This window comes from Salarias fasciatus, chromosome 22 (genome assembly GCF_902148845.1).
Source record: "Salarias fasciatus chromosome 22, fSalaFa1.1, whole genome shotgun sequence".
NCBI lineage: Eukaryota > Metazoa > Chordata > Actinopteri > Blenniiformes > Blenniidae > Salarias > Salarias fasciatus.
In genome coordinates this window covers 13,013,654-13,032,143 of record NC_043765.1, presented here as the reverse complement: position 1 = coordinate 13,032,143, position 18,490 = coordinate 13,013,654, and the positions used below count along the sequence as shown (strand labels likewise).

The 18,490-nt window shown below is 42.5% G+C and overlaps 1 protein-coding gene across 3 annotated transcripts in view; it reads left to right on the top strand.

The window, feature by feature from the left end:
* Window positions 1-15,114: 15,114 nt before the first annotated feature.
* Window positions 15,115-18,490, top strand: part of col16a1 (collagen, type XVI, alpha 1) — a 76,500-nt gene continuing 73,124 nt past the window's right edge. For all 3 annotated transcript variants that reach the window (XM_030082257.1, XM_030082258.1, XM_030082256.1), the window contains exon 1: window positions 15,115-15,299. The gene's annotated coding sequence lies outside the window, so the exon portion shown is untranslated. The remainder of the gene's footprint in view (window positions 15,300-18,490) is intronic.

Genomic DNA, 18,490 nt, shown 5'->3' with positions numbered 1-18,490 from the left:
CTTTTGAGGCCTGACCTGCATTCTGTTTCTTTTTTTTTTTTCTTTTCCCCCCAACTGCTCATCCTTCTCTCCTTTCTATCTCAGGCACAGGTCTCCCCATGTATCCCTTTTTCTCTCTCTTTTTTTTTCCCTGACTTATCTTGCTTGTTTGAATTTGATGCTGAGATCATAAACCAAGAAAATGCCCTAAAGTGTGAGTACGTACGGTGCATATTCCGTCACGCACACAGACAGATCTCGGATGAAAACAATTAATCACGTGCAGCTGACCGCCAGTGATCATCATGGGCCGCCCAGGCTTTGTGAATTTGTCTAAGATGTGCACAAGTGCATATATCAAGCCTGTGATTTCACTTGTCAGTTGGAGATTTCACACAAGTATCAAAAGCAACGGCCGCTGTCTGTCAGCGGAGCATTACAGCAGTGCTTCACGGGCTTCGGTGTAAGCCACAGCGAGGAAGCTACTCACACTACAATCAATGCTACTAGGCCCTGTTAGGAGGGAATCGATCAGCTTAGGACTTGACGTGGAACAGTCTCTTTCTCTCTATATCTCTCTTTCTGTCTGTCTTTGTCTATTTGCTCTCCCTCTCTCTGTGTGCGCTCCGTCTCACACGATCATCGATCTGGGGCGATGATAGTGAGCATATCTTCTCCGAAGGGGTGAGGAGGTCAGCGCTAAACTCTCTGAGACTCCTAATGACCGGGACAACGTGAGGGAAGCAGGGTGGCAGAGAATAACTGGTCTTCATGTGGGGCATTGTGGCCTGAATTAATCTCGCCCGAGCAAGCCACACACACGCACACACGCATTCAAGGCGCCAAAGTGCACGCTCTCTTTCTAGACACGAGGCTTTGTTCATCGCCCGCCTTGAAGGCTTCAAGGCGAAAGTATCACCAGCCGACCTCGCTGCTGGAAAAGGGTTGGGCTGAGACTGCCTTCCCCACAGTGGGATCTGGCTAATCTAAACTAATTGCAAGGACCGCTGATGCATATGAAAGAGGCAGACAGGAGGCGAGAGAGTACGCGCGCACAGATGCCAAATGAAAGGTACCATCTCCTGCTGATGTGTACACTTGATGAAAGATGGAGAAATTCAATCCACATCCTCAGTGCATTTGGATCTCATGAATTTTAGAGGGTGTGCTACGTGTGATCTTCACATGTCAGCAGTAATTATGCTTCCAATCAAATTCCAATAATGTATTTTTCGGTGTGTGTCATATCTCGGTACACAGGTAGGTGCTTTTTTTTTATGGGAGGGTTTGTTTTTTTCCATGTGGAGCATCTCCATTGAGAAATAACAGTGCCTTTTTTTTTTATTTCAATATTTCTATTTCAAAAGCGTCTGACTGAAACTGTGCGTTCCTCATACATCTGCATTATAAGTGTTGCTGCTTCACTGGCTGCCACTCATTCATCCCAGCCACATTACGGCGCACACATACTGACCTGCACTATTTATGCCTTCACCAGTGCCCATGCTGCACATTTCTGCCCTAAAGCTTAGTCATATTTTCACTGCAGCTTTGACTGCACAAATTATATAGCTATTGGTTCTGCATCTACTGGAACTGATGCATGTGTTGGCCTTTGTTATGTTAAAACATTCCCTCTGGGATTAATAAAATATTTTCTATTCTTCTTTTGTGTTGTCAAGCTGGATCACAGCTTGAAGAAACAAGACATCCTAAGCATGCAGAGACGTGGCACTCCAATAAAAGCATTTCCTACTTCTGACTTCTGGGTTTCACATCGCTCAGATGTCAATGCAGTGGACCACTTGTGGCTGTCTGGAAGTGTGAGCGTGACTAACACTGTAAAGAAGTTTGAGACTGTGAGAGCAGCAAAAAGGTCGCTATAGAAGTAAAAATGAATTTTTCATTTGTCATACTTTTATATGTCAGACTTGTTTTGACGGCTCAAGTAGGAATTACGTACACAATATTAAGCAGTTGGCTTTAAAGCTAGGACAGAAAACTGCATATTTATACAAAATATAAAATATAGCACATTCATTATATTTGTACAGCTGCTGGTGGAGTCAAAAGACAACAGATATAGTGAATGTAATTTCATCTTTTCGGTTTTTTTTTTTTTTTTTTTTTTTTGGGGGGGGGGGGGGGGGGGGGGGGGGGGTGCTTAAATCCACTATATTCAAAATGATCCTGATGTTCCTATGTCTTATGGTAAAGTGTTACCTCTGAGTTACACCACAATGGATTAAAAACGAGGACCTCTGAGCTTTTCAGCTTCATGCATCGTTGACGGGGTGAAGTAAATGCCTTTATCCCCAAAGCGCTCGCCTGAACTAATGCCTGAACTAATGTGATCGTGTCTATTAAAACAACACACATGAAGCATTTAAAATGATATTGGCACTTTAGAAGCGACCTCATAAAACAGAATGCTTTCTTCAAAAATCAACCCTTACTAACACAAACAGAGAAAAAAACCAGGTTGACTATTCCAAAAAGGAAAGTTGACAGCTTCATTTTGTGATGTAAAGTAAATAATTTGTGGGTTTTTGCACCCCAAAACAACTGAGCACCTTAAATAAACTTGTCGATGCCTTAGGCAGAGGTAGCATGATAACTTTGTTTCCATGCCCTTCAGGCTCTACTTGTCAGTGCTGGCACAGATGCAATGATGTGTCAGTTACAAAAACAAAGAGCCGTAAAATTCTCTTGTTTACATCTTGGGCTCCCATTTATTCAGCAATGGAATACAGTGATCATACTGTATATACTGTGATTATACATCTCACCCGCTTATTCGGTTTGTTATGCCATCACATTTACAGCAGTTGAAATGAAATAAATACTCATGCCAAAGTAAGACGTGACAAATTGAAGCTTCAGCAGAGACATAAGTTTTGTTCATTCCCTAACGTTATATACAAATGAGTTACTTGGAATAAAACTCATTTGTAACTTTTAATTGTCTTCCTTTGTTAGGATACTGGGCAGGATTACTTTTGCAACAACACGTCATCGGTACGGTAAAACTAACCTGTCTCACGACGGTCTAATCCCAGCTCTCGTTCCCTATTAGTGGGTGAACAATCCAACGCTTGGTGAATTCTGCTTCAAGTCAGTTTTCCCTGTGGGGAACTTTTCTGACACCTCCTGCTTAAAACCCAAAAAGTCAGGAGGAGTGTGAGGCCCCGCTTTCACGGTCTGTATTCATACTGAAATTCAAGATCAAGTGAGCTTTTGCCCTTCTGCTCTCTCATGTCATATTTTTCTAGTATTGCTACCATGCATTCGCTCACCTGTCTGCAAAGTCTGCCTCAGTGTGTTATCCAAGGCCCCATTTACACAAAATTTCAAGCGAAAGCACGTTTTTGTTTTTGTTTCAGTTTCAGAAAAGTTGACGTTTGAAAACGATGGTGGATTCTGAGCTTTTTCGCAAAGGTCCATCCCAGGAACCATTTTCAAAAAGCTCCATTTTCAGTGTCTCTGAGCAATGCTGTCATGTAAAGGAGACTATGAAAGTTTTCAGTTTTCACCTGAGAACACTGTAAACGGGGTCTAAATCACTCATCAGTATCTGTTAGCTGAAGAAATTTATGCTGTAATAAGAAGGGAAACTATTAGTTAATACTTAGTTTTGCTGACATTGCAGTCACGCTATCGTACAGCCAGAAATGTGGAGTTTTTCTTTGAGGCATGACGAGGACCTGACCGCCTCAAGCTATTATCCCTGTGGCATTCCCTCCATGCAGCAGCCATGATTAGGGTGGGGAAATCAGGTCAACCTGCTTCCATTTATTGCCTCGTATCATGAGACCCACTGATAACGTGAAAGCATGCTCCAAAAACAACGCCATTTTAATGATCTCTGGAAAATGTTGGAAGTTTTATTGCGAGCTGAGGCCAATTAGCCACGGCTGCGGTGGATTGCCTTGGAGATAACGAGCCTGGAAGGGACAACGCGGGGCCACTGCCTGAGCCCTATGTTAATGAGCCAACACTTTCATTAAACCGGCTACCATCAGCAATCAGAAGTAACCTAAACTCCCCGTGCGCTTTGTTTACCTGGCAGACAGTTCGATTAGCCTAAAAGCCCCGCCACTGATTTACGTTTGCGCAGTCTGATTCTTTTTCCACTGGGATGAAGATCAGGATTAAACTTTTCCAAGATCTACAGTAGATGCCTTCAGTTTTAAATGTATCCACCTTGAGTTTGACATGCAAAAACCCTTCTTACGAGTGCAAGTTCTTCACAGATATTTTAAAAAGAAGAGGCCTAATGGTGCACGTGAAACAGTCAGCTATGTGGCAATGAAGTTGCAGCTGAGAAACACCGTGCTGATATTGCCCATATTGATTTAGTTATAAACACCTCCTCCAGTGGTGAGTGAATGCATGCATGTGCCTGATCGCATGAAGCATGCTGGTATTGATTCAGTCACACACTTGCTGTGGCATGTGTTTTGTGTGTGTTTTATGACCTCTTGTAATTAGCTGCAGAGCCAGTGGAAGACATGCATGCCCGCTTTTTGCACTCCTCTCTTTGAAGCCCTTCAACGTGGCATTGCACTTTTGCCTCAGATGATGCAAATGGGTTTGCACTTCTGCACGCCCAAATTGTTCACCTGCATACTCCTTTCTGGGAGCTTGGAACGTAGTATGTGCACACACTTTTGCCAGGATAAACTATCTGGGCTGATAAACGTAGAGGAAGTCTTGGGTGACGCTAAATGGTAATATGTATTCCAGGTGTGCCTCTGTAATCTCTTAAAGTGCAGTTTTGCATTTGAAAGCAGATTGCAGGCCCGTACAGCCCCCCGGCAATTAGGAGGCAAGTGTCAACAGTCGACCTTGGCCAAGTCTTAATGCTGCTTTGGCTGTCTCCAGCCCTCAAGTGAAGAACATCACTCCCTGAATCCTCAGAGACAACAAAGTAAAGCAGTTCTCTTTTTTTGGCTCCCTAATAATATATTGATTAACTTCAAGTACGAATGGAAAGCAATACACCTGAAACGGAAGTTTGTTTGCCCGCGGCCTAAGCAAGGCTATTAATGATAATGATCCAGAAATTCAGTAGTCTCTTTGTGTTGAATCAGAACTGGGCCTCACAAGTCGTTTACTGCTGGATGGAAACAAGAACATCACAAATATTCACTGTCAGCCACAACAAAACAGCTCCTGACAAAATGTCATTCTTTCTGAGTTCCATTTTGGATTGTATGAATATCTAGGAAAAAAGTATAATATTTCAAATGTTATAGCCGCTCTTATGCTTATGTGAACTTCACCATTCAGACAGTCTCAGTTTGACACGAATAGGCTGTTTTTTCCAGTTCCTTCTTCGAGAGTTTCTCTGAGTACAAAATGTGGGTTTAATGCCTGTCCCTGTGACTAGGGCTTGAAACTCTGCAAAAAGTTGAAAAAAAAAAATCATTTTCCAAATCGAAAGGTGAAAAAAATTAGAGTTAGCTTAACACTTATACCAAAAATGGCTTTCCAATGATGTAAGTGAAAAATATCGGCTTTTTAAAATCTTTATGGAAAAAACAGTTTCAGAGTTTTTAGCAAATTCAGTCTTACATATATTTCAAGATAGTTGAAGAGGACCTGTAAGTGTACTACAGTATAGTGAAAATGAAAAGAAAACAACTTTGATTCTGATAAATGCACTGAAATAACTGTTTTAGGAAAAGTAACATATAGATTTCCAATATTAAATCCATGTATTTATTTAACAGATCCACAAACTGAATATCTATTGAAATTTTTCATCTCTCTTTGGTGTTCAGAGCAAACGTAGAGTAGAATAGAAAAAAAAAATGCAAGCTTTACATTCTAGCCTTGATTGCTGCAAGGCCCTGGTTTTTGGTGTCTCCAAAGTTAGCATCTCACACCTCCAACTACTCCAGAATTCACCTGCACGTGTACTGACGAAGAACAGGAGGAGGGTTCACATCACTTTGGTTTTAAGATTGCTGCTTTCTTAGGTTCTGATTTGCTTTTGTCTTATGAACCATTGTGGACTCTAAGGTCTTCTAGCACCAGTCTTTAGTCATTCTGAAAATCAGTACATAAACCCATGGTGGGGCAGCTTGTTGGGGTAGTAAGACAGGATCATGTTGCACCTGCTGCTGACCAGGACATCATGGAGAAGGTGAAAGATATTGTCCAGGATGGACCTCAGGGTGGACTGAATCCTCCTCTCCGAGCCCACCGGAGTCCATCTCCATTCCCACCACATCACTGGCCTTTCTGATTGTTTGGCTGTGCCTGTTGGCCACTCACAGCCTGCTGTCCCAGAATGCAACAGTACAGAAGACAGCACTCGCCACCACAGACTCATAGAACTCCGTCAGGATAGTCTGGCAAATGTTGAGAAACTTCAGCTGCCTGAAAATAGACATTGCTTTGGTCCTTCCTGTTAAAAGCTCTGGTGTTCTTCATGCAGTACGATTTGTGGTCAATATGCACCGCGAGATATTTGTGGTCCTCAACTATGTTCATACCTCAATGGAAATAGAGGACATAGACACTGTAATGGCTGTGTTATTTATAATAGAAACAATGAAAGGGATGCAAGAAGAAATACAGATTCAGAAGGTCTGCTGTGTGTCTCAGGGCAGGTTGGATTGGGTGATGTTCCATGAAGTCATGATCACCTTCAACAGGAACCTTCAACCTTCAACTAATGAACTAATGAAGTTTTTGTACCTAAAGGTATACTTTTGAGAACATTACTACTCAAGTGGACTAGGTCAAGTGGACTTGGTAATATGTCTTAAAAGAGGATTTCGGTTCTCATGCTGTTCACCAGACTAGTGTGGCTAAATAGTGGAGAGCTCTATTTAAACTCTTTGGGTGTGTCACAAACATTAATTCATAAACTTGTAATCAAGGTTGTGTTTTTTTGACAATATATAGTCCTCGTTAACTTTCAATGGTCATTGGATTCAGTGGTCTCTTTGAGGCTGGCTTGTTGAATTCCTTTGGCAGAAAAGAACAGACAATGTTGTACATGGTCGAGAAATTCTGGTCTAAAGAATATGTAATGTATGCATTTCTGCTCAAACCACTAAACCAAAGGGCCAGAGTGTCTGAACATTTTAATTGACATGAGATCCTTTGCTGGTCTCCCATACAATGTCCTTACATTGAGGATTACAATGTTCTGCCCTGAAGAGAATGAAGAGTCGGCCTTTCCAACTCATAATAATGAGACTGACAAATGAAAATGAAAAAGAAAAAGAAGGGAGTGAGGTGTTATTAATTCTGAGCCAATGAGTCTCCTCAATGACTTCAATAACTGAGTGCTTTGGACAGCACAATGTTGACACAGTATTCAGCAGACTCAGGCAGAGGCTTGTCGGATTAGGCGATGCACAGGTGTTGTGGGGCAAATATTTGGAGAAGACATTTGTAATGTGAATATTAGGAATGAAACAAATTACACTGGATGTTCACACAAATCCTTGGTGTCTTTTGCATGCAAAAACCGGTATCAGAAGTTGATCGTGAAATGAGATACATTTGTCCACTGAATGCAGGAAATTTGAGATTTTAAGCGCGGCACCAGACAGTTTGATGGGAAAGAAAGAGAGTGGAAAAAAATCTGAACAAGAGAGCAGTCTTTGTTACTTTATGTGGAAAACTTCATTTGGCGTGCATGCTGTTGAGGCTGATGTTAAATTTATGTGGCATTTTTTGGGAAAACTTGGCAAGCAGAAAAATCCTTCCAGAGTCCTTTAGCTTCTGAATAACGTGGCGTGGTGACCACGTGACCGCACAGACTTCCTGGTTCCAAATGAAAGAAAGGTTCCAACTCTTTCCAGACGTCAGTGGAAAACTACTGCTGCTGTTACACTGTTTCCTCCGCAACTTTTTGAGTCTCTCTGTCTCTCCACCCGAGTGAGTCTGTCTTTATATCTCTCCCTCTCTTTGCCACTTTCTCATTAGTCTGTGTCAGCATATTCCACAGACCCATCCCCCTCTTCTGCTTTCTCAACCTCTCTTCTGGATGGAAACACTGAGTGAAGTGAAAAAAAAATGAAATGCTGTTGTTGGAATATGTGTCACTTGGACAAATCGGCTCCACATGTTTCATCGTTGTGGTGCAGGATGTGGCTCTCTTAATCTACTCCCTCTCCATCTTCCTTTTTCTTTCTTTCTTTTCCACAAGCCTCCTTCCCTATGTCCCTCAGTAACAGTCTTTCATTCTTTTCTTTATTGATCTCATTCCTTTTCTTTATGGTGCTTTATTTTGTGCTTCTCCCCCAATGTCGCGACAGGCAAATTAGACTTTAGTGACGTATTACAGCGGCTTGCTTCAGCCCTAAATTCGATGGGTGCTGCGTATGTGTGTGTGTGTGTGTGTGTGTGTGCACGTGTTTTGTGGCGTTGTAACTTAAGTTGCTGGTTTGCTGCAGCAGTGGGAATGTTTCAGCTCAATGCCTGGCAGTTTGACTTTATTCCAAGGCTTATTGCAGCAATAATGCAGACCAGCAAACTGAGGCGCTCCATACACACACACACACACACACACACACACATACACACAGGCAAGCACACACTTTTATACATGCTAAGCAGATGCCGCGCTTGCATTATCAGTCGACAAGAGCTTGTGCTGAGTATTAAGCCAATTTACTGGTACATACAAGTGTACTGAAGCTTTTAATGACTATAAAAACAGGGGTTTCTCACACTAATTCACTGGTGTGTGCTAAAGTGTGCTTTGTGCGACTGGCCATCCATAGGCATTTGGGGCTATCGCTTTCCTTATTGACTGACTGATTTATATCTGCACTCATGCTTGAAATAGAATCCACTCCCGTATCTGCGCCGAGGACGCCCAGACTCACACAGAGCACCGACTGCATCTTCTCCTCAGGCTCTCTCTGTGTGTGGGTGTCTGTGTACGACTTTGACCATGTGTGAAGGTTCACCAACTACGCTTTTTTTTTTTCTTTCTCACTCCCTCCCTCTTCCTTCCGCAGCACCCTATCCGAGCAATACCTTCCATCCACCCGTCCCATCAGCTCCCCTCTTTCAGTGCTCGCTCACTCGCCAATCCCTCATCCTCTTAGGAGAGCATGGGAGCATGCGGTGGAAATAACTGAGCCAATAAAGACAGTGCCAGGATCAATTCCCTCCCTATGCCTCATGCGGTTACTGAGGGAGAGAAAGAGTCATGGAGATGGGCGAAAGGGTGGGTGAAAAAGGAGGAAAGTCCTTTTCGAACATGGCTACAGTCATGCATGAGGGGGGGAGCCGGAGGATAACCTCCAGGGGGCGTGTGCGATGGAGAAGATGAATGGGAAAGAATGGATTTAGGGAGCATGCTGGGATGAAGACAGAGGAAGTCTGGGAGGGAGCATGTGCACACACATATGGACCGTCCTCTCACGATGCCTCCGCCTTACTCTGGAGAGGCTGTGATGGAGAATCAAGCAAGCCTCAGCATACCCCATGGAGGGCTTTGCAACAGGTGCAATCCCCTCCTGCAAAAACTTCAGACTCTTCTATTTGTTTGCAGCCGGGAGCTCAAGAGTCCTCAGCTGTAATCAAGCCGGATTGCTTTTCTGCTTGTTTCTAATTGAAGAAACGGAACAGAGCTTCAAATGAGAAGCCCTTGATTTAAAAAGTGCTGTCCCAAAAACAAATGTGGAACAGGTGTGTTTAAAATAGAGGGACCGAGCGGAGCCATAGTTGAACAGAAGGTGAGGCAAAACATTGATCGCTGACAGAATGAATCTGGTTAGTCCAGGGCCTAGCATCTCGTAAATCATGGAACATTTTCAGACCACCATACGATGCCGGTTGACTGGCTCATTGATCCTCCTTTTCAGAGATGCTCCCCAGCCGAGAGAGCTGGAACCCATCCAAACCCACCCACCATGCACAGCATGTGTGATTGTAATGGATCATACACACTCACACACACAGACACACACACACACCATAATATGCCCTCATATACACTTGGATCCTGTAATATTTGGATCAGTCCAACTAGGCCATGTGCAGAAGCCTTGTGTTCCCTGTCAATTTGTTTAACAACAGCACAGACAGAAATTTGAAGTGAGGCCTATTTCGTTGGAACGCCATCTTCCCCCAAGGCTCCAAATTTTACGATTATATCTCGGCAGTCTATCCTTCATTGCAATCTATTATTTTGTTTTATTGTCTTTTGTTTCCCATTTTTTTTTATGATGAGGCCTTTATGATCATGTCTCTCAGGGTTGTCATCGCAATTTAGTCCCACCAGGCAAAGATATGAATGGCTCATATACATGTGAACTGGAGCATTTACATCAATTCTCATTGAAACTGTAGTTGAATGCGGCAACAACGTGGCCTGATTTTCTTGTACGCATAGTGGAGCTGTGAAGAATTGGAGGAGAAGACAAATCTGTTAACCATATGTAGCCCTTGGGAGCTCTCTGAAACGGCATCCTTTCATGTATAATGGAGAGACCTTCAAAATAATTGCATCTTTCTTGTCAGCCCTTTCTCTTCTCTCTCTCTGTCACACAAGAAACTCTCCAAACCTTTGAAGGAAAGGTCTGCTAATTAATGTAGAAACTCTCTTCTGCACACACCAGTGTTGATCTGAACAACACAGCAGCTGAAAACTTTGGCAGACAGATTCTCTCTCTCTCTCTCTCTCTCTCTCTCTCTCTCTCTCTCTCTCTCTCTCTCTCTCTCTCTCTCTCATAATCAATGTTTAGCGATGAAATCAAGGTGGAGCAGGTAAGAAGTCGATTATGATGACAAACAGCTGAAACAAGCTTTCTGTGTTTTTGAGGGAGACCTCTGGTGCCGGATGTGCTCATGACCAGAAAATGTCTCTGTCAACTCTGACATTCCTTGTAGAGGCTTCAATAAGAATGAAGGCCTATTTAATGATGGCGAGATGATTCCTGTTATCTTTAGTGCATATGAACCAGTATAAGCTTACCAGACTCAGAAAGTTGATATTTAATTCTCAAGGCCATTCGTATCATTGATCTTTATTTATATAGCACCTTTCATGGAAAATACAATGTGAAGCAAAGTGCTTTATGCAATACGTAGACGTTAATATGTCTATTTTGTTGTTTGAATTCTTCATGATTTTAAAAAAACTCAGTTTTACTTGAGGAATATTTTATTGAGATATTCAAGTCGTAGAATACAGTTTAAAGCAGACTTTCGTTTTAAGAGTAATCATAAAACTACGACTGCAGAGGGTTGAACTATAAGTTCTACTCAGTTCTGCTCAGTATAAATATATTTCTCTCTTTACAAAATGGCACATAATATGGCTTTGTAAGATGACTATTTCTGTACGGTATCTTTAATGTTCTTATATTTCTTCATGTGTTTAGTCAGACAACGGCAACTCAAATCCTAATATTTTAGTGGGGCAAATGGGTATATGTAAAACGGCAGATGTGTCGCCTTCGAAACTCAAAGCATACCCAAGCAGACCGGTTAGTGGTAGTCAAGGGTATGGATGTAACGGGCTATAAAATACTCAGGTCTAGTCTAAAGAGTGATAAAATGATCAGCTTTACCCTCCATACCAGCATTAGCATCAACGTGGAAGGTAAAAATAAAACAAAATGTAGCAGATTGATGTTACATATTACATGTAATCCATCCTTTCATCTTTCTTTCCAAGTTGTTTCAGGCAATACTCGCTCTCTCGCTGCAGTTCACTGGTCGAGTTAGACTAAAGTTCAAAAAATGAAGAAAGTAGTGGGCTCGTGTTGTGATCTGTTTGTACTTACTCTGGCATGTTCAGCAGTGGACCCAAAGGGAGACAGCTGTTTCTGTCCATGAAGTAATATCCATAAAATGACTTCCACAATAAAGCTGTGTTCGATGTAAAATCCATGCATGTTTTATTGTTGGGGTGATTTTTTTACAAGCACATAACTCACTAACAGTCTACACAATCTTGCAAAGCATCAAAACAGGAGCAAAAATTCCTTTATCAATCTAATCATGATCCCTTCATGTGTATGGCATTACTCGGGAACATTGTATCCCGACTTGGTTCATCCATTCACATGACAGTGTTCACACAAATGAATCATATCAACACATAATTCTCACCTGGATTCATTTTAGCCAGGCCAAGCATGATGAGTCAAATCACCATTAGTGCCTAGACCTAACAATTTATTTTACGCTTTTCTGGAGCTTTTACCCATACTCCATTATTTGGGAATAATGGATGTCTCTGTTGTGGGAATCCACATGGCTGTTGAACTTCTTACACCCTGCAGATTGCAGCAGTTTGTACAGCGTGAACTGCTTGAAGATGACAGCTTGAGGAGAGCTCATTATGTGGTTGTTGCATAAAAAGGGATGATGTGCGTTGACCTCATACCATTGAGTGGCGGTGCCTCTAAAGAACTGCTGGTTTGAAGCATTGTTCTAGTTGAGAATGACAAAGTCTCAATATTTACACAGACATGTGCGTCTAAACCACACTTTCCAAATACTGGCTTTCATGCTTACGTTTGGACACTTTCATGTGGTCCTCTGCATATTGGAACAGTGACTGGATAAGGCTGAACACTCCTGGTCATGGCAACCACAACAATTGACCCCATCACCTCAAAGATGTGTCAGCTTCGAGGACGTCACGTGATAAAGAAAAAAGAAGGAAAAAAAAGAAAAAAAAACCTTTTACTTATCAAAACCAACGACTGCAACTAATGTAATTCTTTTTTTTACAGTAATCCACAAATGCTATGAGAACATCATTTGGGTGGCATTAGTACATACACAGGTTCCTCAAACAGACAGTAATGTAAAGGTATTGCTTGTGTGTTCTCCCTGTGCTCCAGTTATCTCTGACTGACTCGAAGGCTGTTGTCAAGTGAAAACACAAAACCTTTGCTGCATTTCAGGTGTCTATTCATACAACAGTGGTGCTCAGATCCACTGAAGATGCTCCCAAGGTTGAACCTTTCAAAAACACCCCGACCTCATCTCCGTGAAAATGGGGAAAACGCAACTTTTCTGAAATGTCTTGCTTCACTGCACATGTACGAGTAGATGGACAATAACAACGACGGTAGCCTCCAGTGTCATAACTCCTGGTCTATATTCTTCTGGGACTTGGTAGTTTTAGTTGAGGCACTCATAACAGCAATCCAACTTTGTCATCTGTCCATAGAAATGTAGGCGTTTTAATCTCTTCATTGCTCACCTTTGTTAATGTTTATAGCATGTGTGTGGTTTCACTACAAGAACAAGAACAGGCAACAGCACCCTCTAGTGTCCCTACTTTCTAACTACATTGTTAGTAGCGTTTCTGCCATTCCCGTGTAAATGAACGTGGTTTTCAGAACCTTGCTGAGCAAACACAAAACCTTTCTCAAATAAAAATGCAAAAGCAATGCGTTTTCACTTGAAACATCATGTAAACCGGGACTTTGAGGGTGATCTGTCTAGACTGTATCTTTCTTTGGCAAAGTCAGATGAGGTTGACTCCAGACTTGTTGGATAAAGCTGTTGAAAAAATGTATGGATAGGTAGGAAATGAACTGCCATTTTTGGTTATGTAAACAGAGATGGACTCTGGAAAAGGAATGTTTGGACATATTGACTTTTGTCTTATACTGGATTGTGAGAAAGCCAAAGATCTGATGTGTATAACGTATAGTGCACTTCATGGTCATTTGCATATTAGCCCTAAACATAAACTTGATGGATGATGGTACCTTCATCATCTTTATGGTTTTTAAGGACATCCAACTCAAAATAAGAGGTTGGGTTACCTGAGGTCCGATCTGTGAGAAACATAATAAGATTTATTGTTATGTTAATACGTCGAGCAAGGCTTAAGACACGGAGGACAAAGCAGTAAATAAACTCCTCTCAACATTACTATTCTTGCAGCAGCAAACCGAAAATGTCTTTTGTTCAGCTAAAAAAATAATGTGGTTGACATAAATTGAATCAGATCTGTGAAATTCAGACTCCGAGATTCAAGATGAAATATTAAAACTTCAGCGTGGCTGGAAATACGTGCTGGGAAAGAGAAAATGAACGGAGCGACTGGGATCTTTCGACAATAATAAACTTAGTGTCTCCCTCAATTTTGACATGATCCGCTGCAGCTTTCAAAGAGTGAAAAACAAACCGTGACATTTGAGACTGATGGATACCACCGCAGCATTTCCTGTCCAGATGTTGAACAGACAGTGGTTGAATGACCTTTTTTTCCCAGTTCAAAAAGGTCAGGTCCCAGTGAGGATGGGGTTGACAGTGTTGGTAGCTCTGCAAGGCAGCTGCAAAAATCATTGCTGAAGTGGAGTGGATGGGCCCTTCGACGTCTTCTAATGAGAAATTGAATGATCAGGGCTGCCTTTCAAAGTTGAACTCTCAAAAGCAGACAGAAATAAACACCTTCAATGTGTTACAGATCTCCTTAGTACCTATCCAACCATAGCAGAGAGGGGAAGCAGTTATAAATTAAGCGGCAAAGTGATATTTATTCACCTACCAAACTATTTACTTACTGACAATAAAGGTGGAATTTATGTGGCTGTTAAGACGAGTGTTTCTGAATGGTCAGGGGCTGCAACCGCGAGGCCACTTTATGAATTAGCTGCAATAAAACCCAGTGATAAAACAATATGGAAGCTGTGGTCTGAGCCTTCAATCATCCGTAAGTATGATAAGTAAGTTCATTAATTTTAATGGAGTAAATTCTGCTCTGTAATGCCGCAGCCGGGGTGACGATAATCTGTGTTTCTCGTCTCAATGCCGGACGTGGACAGAGAGGAAAGCAAGTCCTCCTTCGCCCTCAGGTTAAGCCATGAATCAAACAGTGAGAAATGGAGGTGGGGGTAAAGGAGATGGAGGGAGGGCGAAGGGTGGAGAGGCAGAGGGTAAAGAGAGGGTAGAGACCTTGAAACGCTGGGGGAAAGGAAGAAAAAGGAGATTTGGACAGGCTGATGTTTCACTGAGGGATCTCCCAACAGGAGGGGAGGGGGCAGGAGAGGGAGGAGGAGGAGGGGAAGACAAAAAAAAAGTTAGAGAGAGAGAGAAAGAGAGGCTTGAGATTTTGGTTGAGCAGCTGCAGAAAGAAAGAGGGAGGGGAAAAGTTGGACAAGGGGAAACGTTGCAACTTTTTTCTCCTTTCTTTCTCAGTGGAAGGAAGGGGAAAAAAACTCGGGGGGGAGAAACAAGAAAAAAGTCCAAACTGGATTACATTTGGTTGCATCTGCCTGCGTGATTTCTGTCCTGGACCTCGGTTACGCACAGGTTTTCATTAATGGATTAATGCGCTGGTTAAATTGCGGATCTGCCTGAAGCTGAAGGTATGACTTTTTTCTTCTTGTTAATGAACATGTTTGCACATGAAACATATGTTTATAAAGTATTTTTTCTGTCTTTTTTTTTTCCAAAGACGCGCGCCACTTGTGCGTAAATGTCAGTGTGCAGCTTGTAAAACGTGTGATCAGACTTGATGAGGGGAAGTTTGCATCACAGGGGGATTCTCATGCAGCAGATGACCAAATGAATACCAACAGAAGTCGCTGTGTTTTGCAGAAGTATTAAAAAAAACCCTCGCTCTGCCCCAACGGAGATCATTAAATTTCTCTCCTCAGCGGTCGTGGCACATGGTAGTTGTAGTTCTTTATTCGATCCTGCAAGAAACTTTTCAAACTAGTTTGGTTTAGCTGCTGGCAGAAGTGATGCCGATTTTTTTTTTCCTCTCTTCTTTTTCCATTTTCATATCTGAGCCAGGCCTGAACGCATCACACAGCCACCGTTACTGTAATTCTGTGTGGCTTGCATCCAGCAGCCCCTGTGGCATGGAAAAGCTTCATCATAGCAGCCCCCTCCCCCCCTCTTTTTTTTTTTTTTTTTTTTTATTGGAAACATCTCCACAAGGCTCTGCACAGATCAGACTAATAACTTCCAAACTCCACCTGGGAAAGAAAAAAAAAAAGAAAGAAGCTGCAGAGGAGGAAGTCTCCACATCTGCTCTCCTCATTACTCAGTCTTCCCTTGTCTGGTGGTTTTTACATCCTGCTGGTGGACCCTTCAACCTCCCACCACAACAGATCTGTTCTAAACATGTAGTTTTTTTTTTCTTTTGTTACAAAGGTGGGCTGCACAGTGCTGTTGAGTCAAAATGTCATCCTCACAACCAGAGGGCCTAATTCTGACCATACAGATCTACTGCGAGTATGTGAGAACCATGATGGCCAGTTGTATTTTTATACCTTGATCAAATGTGTCTAAAAATGTCCATCATCCCACCATTACTAACAGATAGTCCTCTTGCAAACATCCCTGATTCGAGTTGAAGTTTGAGGCGTTTTTATGTGAAGTTAGCATGTTCTCCCTGTGTGTCAGTTGTGTCCACTTAGTGTGATTTACTCCCAAAACATGCATGTTCAAAAACAGGCTAACTGATGGCTAAAAGTCTCAAAAGTGTGACTGTCTCTGCTTTTTAAGCACCTTCCACCCCTAAGATGGATAAAACAATGTAGAAAATGAATGAATGGGTGGATTTTGCAAAGATTGTCCAGCATCTAGACTCCCTCCTTTCCTGCATTAAAAGCCTCTTCTTCTCTCTCCTCAGACTCAGGGGAATATAGTCCGCTTAATGTTGCAAATTGCCAGCCTTGCATTTAACTACTCATCAAGAGTTGCTCATTTAGCCGACTGCAGGTTACTGATGCAACACGTCGCTGTAGGCCAGGCGTTTTTCCTCTCAATTCCAGCCCGCGGTGAATTGCAACATCCCCTTTGACCCGCTGTTCGTTCGGCTCAGCGGAGAAGTGACCACCAGGCCATACAAATTATAAAGTTAAGCAGGAGAAAACGCAGCAGGTCATCCGCTTCGCTGAAATCTGACTCAACAGCGTGGGCTCGGGGCCAGCCGGGTCCCGGAGTCAGAGCGGGCCACGCTTTGCATCATTTCCATTATACACAAGCGTTCCATGGGATTGAAGCTTCCAGGTAATGCTGAGCTGACATGCAGAGAGAGTTGTTTTCATTTAACACTCCCTCCTATTGCTGGCCTGATTCCTCACTCGCAAATATTCAAGCAAAGGCCTTGAACACTGCCCAGAATGTAAGGCTAGTAAAAACTTGCCCGTCTCTCTGGAGTGTCATACAGACTTGGCTGTTGCCTTTGCTAACATTACACTTTCTACTGCTACTAGTCACTGAATGTCTAGAGAGAGTATATCAAAGCCTTCAGGCATATTTTAGTCATATTATACACTTGTAGTCTCCCGCTGTAACAGGTCCGCTATGGGCTCTTTTGACTGGCTTGAAGCATGTCCAACATTTTGGGTGTCAGAAGAGTGTGCATGTTCATTTCTCAAAAATAACTTTACGACTGTCTGACAGGCATCCGGCAGCATACTGACAGATGGCAAGATCAATTGTTTTTTTTGTTTTTTTTTCATGGTTACAAAGAGTGTTGAAGTGGAATTCAATGTTGGTGTTTTTGCTTTACTCTCTTGGTACTTCAGTCACTTCCTCAGTCATTTCACCAATAGATTGGATTGGCACAACAGTTATATTGTGTAGAGACATTTGTGAGCCTCAGAGGATGAGTGGTAATGACCGTGTAAGCACCTCATGCAGGTCAGAGATGTCACTTATGCTTGAGAGCAACATCTACTTGATGGTAATTGCGAATAATTTGGCTCCAGTATTTGTGGCTCTCAGGAAAGACACCCCACAGGCTTTGATGATCCTTTTCCGTTTTCGCTTCAGGATCAGGCGTATTTGTTTCCAATGCAAGAGAACAAAATGATTATACCTTGCTAACATCTGCATATTAGGAAACTAATGCTCAGCATTATGTTCCAAGCCGTAGTGATCCAAAATAAATCCTTTCAGCTGTGGACTCTCGGTCTTGCTCCTAAATTCTACCAGGAATGCAGGGTGGTCGGAAGTTCAACATTTATTTCAGGTCTTGCACAATAATAATTAACCCAAGCATTTAACACAGTTGATTTGCAGCATTTTGAATGAATCTTGTCCTTCATGCCAGCTTTCTTGATTGTTTGTCTAAAATATGCCCAGTGTCATTGTGCGTCCCCTTGCCTGCATGTATCATAACCTCATATTTATCTGTACGTGTGTCCCTCCTGTCCTCTGTAGATGCCGCGTATACGAATGTGTCCGTATGTCAATGAAAGCCCTCATCCATGGGTGTCTGCCCTTTTAATATGCAGGGCCTCTCTTTCATGGCTGAATTTCATCCAAGTTTTACTGCACTTCCCCACACCTTCTCTGCTCAGAGAGGTCTCTCTGGAGGATTCCGTCAGGGTCGCAACCCAGCAGACCAATCAGCGGGCTGTTTTTCACAGCCCGGCTGCGAAGGCACTCTGAGGATGTGTGTTTGTGTTTTGTGCGATAGTGCAGAGTAGATTGGGAGCAGATAGCCGGCGAATGAGCTGCCTATCAATCTTCCTCTTGCAGGATGCTGTATGAGACAGCTGAAGAGGCAGCGAACGCTCATAATACGTGACTGACACAT